Genomic DNA, 8,740 nt, shown 5'->3' with positions numbered 1-8,740 from the left:
AAAAATCATCAGGGGGATGGAACACCTCTCCTGTGAAGAAAGGCTGAGAGCATTGGGGTTGTTCAGCCTAGAGAAGAACAGGCTCCAGGGAGACCTTATTGCGGCCTTTCAATACTTAAAGGGGGCTTATAAGAAAGATGGAGACAGACTTTTTAGCAGGGCCTGTAGCAATAGGACAAGGGGGAATGGTTTTAAACTAAAAGAGGGTAGATTTAGACTGACTAAAAGGAAGAAATTTTTTACGCTGCGGGTGGTGAAACCCTGGCCCAGGTTGCCCAGAGAGGTGGTGGATGCCCCATCCCTGGAAACATTCCAGGTCAGGCTGGACGGGGCTCTGAACAACCTGATCTAGTTGAAGATGTCCCTGCCCATGGCAGGGGGGTTGGACTAGATGACCTTTAGAGGTCCTTTCCAGCCCAAACCATTCAATGATGCTATGAAGCTTGAAATGCAAAGAAATGTGTTTCACAGCTCTTTAACCATCGTGTATTTCTTACAAAGCTTCCAATAATGAGTAAATTAATGCAGGACAGACCACAAGGATGTTTTGTGTAACTTTTTTTCTATACAAAAATACGTATCTTTCAGATACTGAGCTGGGTCTGGCAATGGAGATTGAGCTTTGCTCCTGATGTAACAGGAATATGGGGGCTACATAATTCACATTGATTCTTTATTGGCAGTTACTGTGTTGGTAGGTGAAAATTAGATGATGATTCCTAAATTTATGAATCCCCTGTGCACTGAGGGACTGCAGTATATAAATATGTAAGAGGACCTCCAGGAGGAAACGTGGGACTGGCAAAGTTACACTGATCTCAAGCAAAGACAGACTTCTTTTTGATGCACAGAACCTTTGCTTGTGTTAGCAGTAAATTCTTCCCTGTTCCAAATTGAGATCACAAAATCTTTGGTGAGAAAAAAAAGCACAATCAGACTTTAATACCAAAAAACTGGGAATGATTGTGGTTACTTATAGAGATAGGATTGCTTGATGAAAATTGAGATGTAATGTGTGATTAAACATATATTTGCTTGTAATACTCGTGGTTCAATCCTGTCATTATAACAATTCAGCCAGTGCAGGTGTGTTACTACTGTCTGGAAGATGATGTGTGGTGGCAGAATGAAAGGAGAAGCAAAAGCCTACGGCTGTGTAAAATGATTTTTTTTTTTCTTTTTTTTTGGTCTACTAGTTGTCTAAATAAAATATTTTAGAAATTATAGTTGATTGAACAGCAATCAGAAATTAGGCTCCAAAAAAGTTAAAACTCATGTTTTTATTTGGTATCTTCAGTATGCAAGTGCCTGGTCCCTTTTATCTACTAATAATGTTTTAGCTTCCATTCTCATCTCGTCTCTCATAATCCCTGAAGAATATCCACGATGCCATATGAATTGAGCTGGCTGGTAAGTTATCTGTCTTTATACCTCTGGAGAAGTTTGATTGCAGCCTTTTCTGAAAATATTTCTTTCCTAGCACTTCATATATGCCCAGTCTGGTGTTACAGCCTCTGCGGACATACCAGTTTACTAAAGTTGTGTCACAGTATCAAGTGAATTGGATCCTGAGTATGCTTTTAAATTTATAAAAAAACCTTGCAAAATAAACGTTTACCTGTGGGTGAATCCCAGCCTGCGGCACTGCTGTGGGTCGTGGCCTGCAGGGAAGAGCTGCTTTTCACCTTCTGACTGATGCATCTGTCAACGGACGTTCTGCAGAACAGTGAACGGGGGGAGAAGGGATTACTAGAACACAAATGCCGATCGCATCGTGTTTTCTTGTGCTGGGTACCATGTTCTTAAACTTGTGAGAATAATGCCTGGTATAATCGAGCTATACTTCATTACTTAAATCAAGGTTAATTTTAGCCCAGTGCTTTTTGAATTGAAATGGCTCAGGCACACCTTTGTTTTGAAATATTTATAATTGCTTCTTTGAGTTTTGCACACAAATTTCAGTTGTATCTGGATTTAAGAGACTTTAGCATTCCAGTAGATGGCTCTTCAGTGTCCCTTTTGCCCCTTTGGAAACCCACACTGGGGGGGGGGAAACCAAAACTGACAGAGAAATGGGACAGAAGATTATAGGACTCTAGTTTCTTTTCAATATTTACTGTTGTATTTTTTCAATATTTTTCCTTTTCTAGGTTTCCTGGACTTAGGCTCTGTCCCTCTCAACCTCTTGTGGTTCATCGTACACTCCAGTCAGCAGTCTGTCAGAAGGCTTGACTCATACTTACCTTATAGTTTAGAACTGCTTCTCATTGCAAACATTTTAAAAAAAAAAAAAAAGGAACTGAATGATATTTCACTTGTTTTCTATACTTTTTAATTGAAGTGTTTAGGAAGCTGGGTCTTAATTAGCTTTTAGTGGAGGTGAGATAGAGAAGTAGTTGTGTAACTGCCCATTATATTTGCCTGAAAACACCTTTTTGGGTGTCACCTGAGTCATCTCAGTGCCTTCTGACACACCTGCTGCTTTGCAAGGTTCACATGGAATATTTGTGAGACTTAGTAATTCCACGCGACAAGAAAGGCAGAGCAGGATACAAATCAGTTGTGTTCTCAGAAACGGAGTTCACTACCTGCTTTTTTAGCATGTTATTTGGGTTGAGAGAAGGAGAATTTAAAAGAATAGTTCTGGTATTTTGTCCATTGATCATCTCATGAAGAACTGCGCAGTACTGCGTCTTCTGGATAGAGAAGGGCAGACCTTTGGGAGCTGAAGATTGGTAAGACGCTGGTGCAACTTTTCTTTGCTGGCCTTAGTGCCCCTTGCAATGTTAAAAGTTTTGTTTTTCTAGCTCGTTTTTTCTTTTGATGTTTTGCCAGTATTACAGAGGGGACGTATTAGTATGTTCTTAACAACAACAACAACCAAAAAACCCACGCCACCACCCCCAGCCCCCGATACACAGAAGTTTATGAGAAGATGGAATTTTTGTCAATAAAGCTTTTACTGTGGATGTGATAGGGAGCTGGGACAGGGACCCCTGAGGGGGCCTGCATGGAGCCATTGAGGTCCTGAACGGAGCTGGCTGTGCTGGATTATCATGTTGCAGGTCCAACAGAGCAGTATTATGTCAGGATGTTCACATAAGCGTCCAAGCTGTTTGCAGAGTGGATGTAACTTTGAAAGCAGTATGGTCATGCTCATCTTGTGCTTGACTGCAGAAGCCTGGACCTGAGGTGGCTTGACCTCTGCCTGCAGCTTCTCCTGCTTTGTTCACAAATGTGTCAGGCCCCATACACGTGTGTCCTTTCCAGTTTCTCTTAAGAGCCTGGTGAGAGGGAAGTTCCTGATCTTGCCAAAACCCAAACACAAATAAAAAACCAAAAAATAGCATAGCTTTGCTTGTGAGGGAAGTTGGGAAGTTCCTGATTCTTGCCAAAACCCAAACACAAATAAAAAAAAAAAAAATAGCATAGCTTTGCTTGCGGCTTTTCAGCTCTTGATATGTTTTGCTGCAGAGGTCTGTGCTTGTCTCTGTGCTTCCTCTTTGTGTGTGACCCTTTCCCTTTGGGCTAGGACCCTTTCCCCTTTTTATCATGACTTCTCAGAACTTGGTCTTCCAGCCTCCTACCCATCTTATGTTTACAATAAGTAAAATCTTCTCAGTCCTGTCGTTAACTTTGGTGGGTTTCTGTCCATGGACAGTGGCAGAACCTCCTGACGTGACTTAGAGCCTTGGTTAATGCCTGAGGTGTGGCAGCAGTAGGTAACGTTTGAGGTGATGCTGTTTGAGGTGATGCTGCTTCATTGACTCTAAATACCTTCCTGTTCTGTTGAGGTCTTCCCACCTCTGCAGTGCCGTTACCCTAGCATTGCTGAGTGGCAGCTCAGAAGAATTTCCATCTTCCAGAACAGTACAAGAGGTAGCAGAAAGGATGAAATCAAGCCATTACTGGCTCTGGGTTTTGCTCTATTGTCTGAGTCCTAGGTATGGTAATCTGCTTTTTCATGCAAATTACACTTCTTGTGACCCAAGAGTTTAGTTAGGTCCAGAGTTCAGCTTGGTTTGAGTGAGCTTTAGAGCTTTATACCTACACACTGACGGCAGAAACCCATCAACCGTTGTTATTTCTTGGAACAGTTAATTTGCTGGTCAGATCCATTCGAGGCGAGCGTTTTTCTTCTAGATCCCTTGATTTCTGGTCTCTGGCCTGTGCTGGATCATCAGCCTGGCTTTACATGTCTCTTGATCTCTTTAGGGTTCAAGAAATGAAGATTTCTTTGGTTTCATTCCTTTTTTAGGGAGAATAGCATGTTGTGGTCACAGCTGTCAGGTAGCTCTTGAATCGTAAAATACATAGTTTCTCCAGAACTGGTGGTCGTTCTGTATTTGCAGCTTTTGGCCATTAAGCTTAGAAGATGCCCTCGGGGGAGTGTGGTAGTGCGCTGCCTACCGTGATGGCACCTTCTTGATGATACCTTGACAGGTACCATCGCTTCAACTCGTGCAGGCAACAAGAAATCTTGCAGCCTGGTTGTTTGTCATTCATGTGAGTACATCAGACTCATTTAGGTTTTTAAATCCTTGCCTGTTCCTAGTGGGTTTGTCTTAAAAAAAGAGTAAGTAATGTCACCGCTGCGCAACTTCATGAAATGCCTGTGTAGACACTAATGAAGTGACTGTTGCTTTTTATGTCATCTGCAGGATATTCAGGTTGATCCGTCTTTGAACAGTTTCTCTCTCCTTAATAAATGGGCAGTTTGGAAAAAATAATGATCTGTTCCAGAGTAGTTGGGATTTCTTTTTATTCTGCATGCTTAAAAGGAGCTTCCAACATATGGTAGGAGAAACAGAGTTAAAAAGAAGAAAGCCTTACCTCTAAAGTCGAGGAACATGGATGTTGTTTACTTATCCTGGACCAAGCCTCAGACAAACTGTTATTCAAAGACTAAAGCATAAAAATAGCTTAAATCAGCTCTGGCAGTATGTCACATTTCTTATAGTGAGCTGAAGCAGTAACTCAGGTAACCGTCGCCTGCCTTCTCGTTTCCAGATTCAGTCCTAAGTTTTAGTTCATAGGCAGTTGTACAGATGCAAAGAGTTACAGCTTACTTTGAAAAACTGAGCAGGATCTTCCCAAGTACACCTCAGTAATTTAGGGTATTGGATGGCACGTAAAACGGATTACTTGCTTCGTTTCGCTTACCTTTGGCTTTATGCTCCCAGAGAGGCAGGAGGATAGTGTAACACCTTTCTTTAAACCGCATGTGTATGTGACAGTTGATTAGCTATTTACTATTTATTAGCTGCTATTTATTTACTATTTATTAATTTATTTATTAGCTATATTACTAACTAGCAATTTCAATGAAATTCTTCACCACATTAATGAAGAGGGCAGCAGAGCCTTTCCTGAGATTGTGAGGTCTATTTTATTCACATTATTTGTAATAGAGATCTTGTTTGCTGCTTTTGTATTTGCTAAATGCCAGCTTCCTTTTTTCCTTGGTGTAGGGCTAGAGGACGTGTGCTCTGTTTATAATAACTTTCTCCTGTTTGAAATGTAATTATTTTCTACTCTCATCTGTTTTTAGATGATGAAGGATAGACACTGTGATGGGCACTAAAGCACGGACTTGCAATGTGAACTCTGATGGCAGGTACTCGTATCTAGTCCTGGTGGTCTGACATATCTGGGGAAGGCTTAGGTGCCATGTGTCTCTTGGCCATGGTTTTCTCTGTTCTCAATTTATTAATTTCAGTGTTGATAGAAATGTTTGTCTTTATAGCATATCCAAGAGCTGTGCTGCAACAGAGGAGGTAAGTTTAGAGGGGGGGAGGGGAGTGGGTTGACAACCAAGCCCTCAATAGTTAATCTGTTCTGTTTTTTTCTGATATAATCCTTAAAGTTTTATGGACAGATGTTGGATTGATCAGACGGCTGCTGAAACTGTAACAAAATGTCAAGAAACAGGGCATGTTTTTAGCATCGGGGAGGAAAAGAGACCCATTTGAGAATTAGATTTTTAACCCTTCCTGAAGTATATTTTTTGTCCTTTGAGATACAGACCCAGATGCAAAGTCACCAATCTGTTCAGTGAGGTATTTTTTCTGTTCGTGTTCCTGATTAAGAATTGGTGTCTGTGTAGTGCTTCTTGCTAGAAACTGTTGAGTTGCTAGCGCTCGTTTATTTCTCTGCTGTGAGTCCAGCTGAGCATCGCTCTCTGCTCTATGATGGGGGACTGCTGGTTGCCATTAGCTGCGCTTTAAAGACAAGAATTCCTGTTTTCGGTCAAGTTTAGGTCGTGTTTGTTCTGAAACCTAATGAAAGCATTGGCTAATATATATCTTGATTCTCTGATTTGGGTTACAAAGGACTTGCCTGTGAATCTTGTTTTGACAGATAATTAAGTCTCTGGATTTCTTCCTTAGGTAACCAAGCAAATAGTCTCAGATATGCTTTGTTAGGTAGAACCATGTGTAGACAACAAGGTCTTGTTATTCCTGGAGAAAAACGTAGTATAAGAACTTGAAATCTAGATCACTTTGAATTAAAATAAATAAATAAACAAAATTTTAGGAGATACAGTATCTTAATGCCACAACTTGGAAGAATGATGTAGAAATTCTTGCATATGAGTCTTGTTTTAACTGTCATTAAAACTATGCATACAATTTGTACTTTTGCAGTAAATGTAAAACACATCACAGATTAGCTGTCTTCTAGAAGAACCCCAGCATCTGCCTGTCGAGGCAAGTGATCTGAGCAGTGGCTTAACTGCATTAGCAGTTTCAGGTAGGTGTGTTACATGTATTTGCAGTCTTCTCTCTTGTTCTATGCAGTGAAACTGCATGTGCCTTGTATAATTTGTTTCCTACCCAGTCCTCTTGTAATGTCCATTTTTTCTAATAAACATCTTTTGAAGTCATTGCTTTGTGGCTGTTTTCCAAGGGCCTGAGTGTTCTCATGTGTTGCTTGTCCTCAGTGACGTATTCTCTTTGGATCGTGCAGGGAAGAGGAGAAGAGAAACTCATAATCACTTCCTTTGGGTGGGAACTTTCTCCGTTTTGAGTATTTTCTTGGAGTGTCCTGATGCTTCAGATCAGACAGAAAACCACTCTAAGCAAACCTGATGAAACTTCCCATGAAGCAAAATGAATTCTGAATGTTTGTTTGGAAAACAGTGATGAAACAAATTGGAAGTTGTGATCTTGTGATTTTATTCCTGTGAAGTACCAAGTCCTGTGGGAAATTTCAGCCACAGGAAGCTGAGAGTTACCTTGCGCTTATGTGAATGCCGAGGGTTTGGCTTCATCCTGGCTTGTTAGTTTTTGTTTCAAAGGAGGACTGAGAAGAGAGCAGAATGCACCCAGTGGTCTTTAATGTGCAGTACCTCACTGTGTTTGCAATACTCCTCCATTTGATTGTTTCCAGGTAGTAGGGGGAAGGTGGCCTGTGTGCCTGCATAGATACGTTTTCAAGAGGTGAGAATTTGTGTGTGTGCATGTGTGTTATTTACTTAAAAATCCCTTTCTTCTATAAAAGTATTTTGGCATGTCATGTAGTTCAGTTTAGCTTTGTTTTTCATTTCAGCTGGGCAGACATTACCAGAATCACTCAGAAAGACACTCTTTTTTCCCATGCTTAATCCTTTTTACATGCAACGTTGTACTAGTCTTGCTGAGCAGCGGGAATGAGCGGTTCCTAAAAGCAACTTCTACAGAAGTATAAGTTCAGGAGCTGGCATGAGATTATTTTGGAGACTTGGCCAAGAAAGCAGGATCAGAGTTAATCCTATAACAAACATGTTTGACAAATTAAAAAAAAAAAAAAATAACCAAAAGTTTTGAAGTTTGACTCAGCTCTAGTCGTCTTCAAACAAACAAAACCACCTCGAATTTGGCACGTTGCGGTGTTAGTGCTGTGGGTGCAGTCCTCTGAACGCAGATTCGTAACTGCTGTGGCATGCTGGCAGGCAGCTCGCTCTCTAGGAAGAGGATGATGTGATGTTGCATTCAGTCAAAATTCAGTGAATGTCTCCTATTACGGAAAAATTTTAGGTTAAATCTTGTAGATTTACCATCCTGTGAATAACGGGGTATATCGCTTTCATGGGGCGAGAGGGGAGACACTTTTCAACCAGGACTGGCCAGGAGGAGTCATCAGCTGCTTGTGGATGAGGAGACATCCACTGCCCTTTGAATCCACCGAACATGAATAAACATATTTTATGTTTGTATTTGTTTGTGTGAATTCCTGCTCTTTGTAAAGGGACCCGTGAATTGGAAGTAAATCTCGTGTGTAAGTTGTATTCTGGGCAAGGGAGAGGGCTGAGAGGATACGTTCAATGTGCAAATCCTCTGGTGGTTCTCTTGGTTGAAGATCAACAGTGATGTTGCTCTGATGCAGTGAACTATAAAACTGTAGCTGGGAACAGTTCTTGTCATTGCGGACCTTGGGCTGATGGCGTTACTTCAATTTCTGCTACGTTTTGAGGAATGAGATGGTAAAGTGAGTAGTCAAATGAGATGTTACACGGTAAGAATAAGGATTGCCAAGATACTGCAAGGAGAGCATCGCCCTCTTCAGAGGTGTTGTTCCTCGCACTCTGTAAATGTGGGATTTACCAGTTAACACTGCACCGTTAAAACTGAAGATACGTATTTAAATGTGTCGGGCAGTTTTGCCTTGCTTTTCTTCAGCTTAGTGTGTGCGTCACTGGGTAAATCTAGCTCAGCCTGTGTAAGCATATCCAGGTTGTGATCCTCCTCAGGTGCTCTGG

This window comes from Aptenodytes forsteri, unplaced genomic scaffold, assembly GCF_000699145.1.
Source record: "Aptenodytes forsteri isolate BGI_AS27 unplaced genomic scaffold, ASM69914v1 Scaffold40, whole genome shotgun sequence".
Lineage (NCBI taxonomy): Eukaryota > Metazoa > Chordata > Aves > Sphenisciformes > Spheniscidae > Aptenodytes > Aptenodytes forsteri.
Note: the sequence above shows the minus strand (reverse complement) of the source record.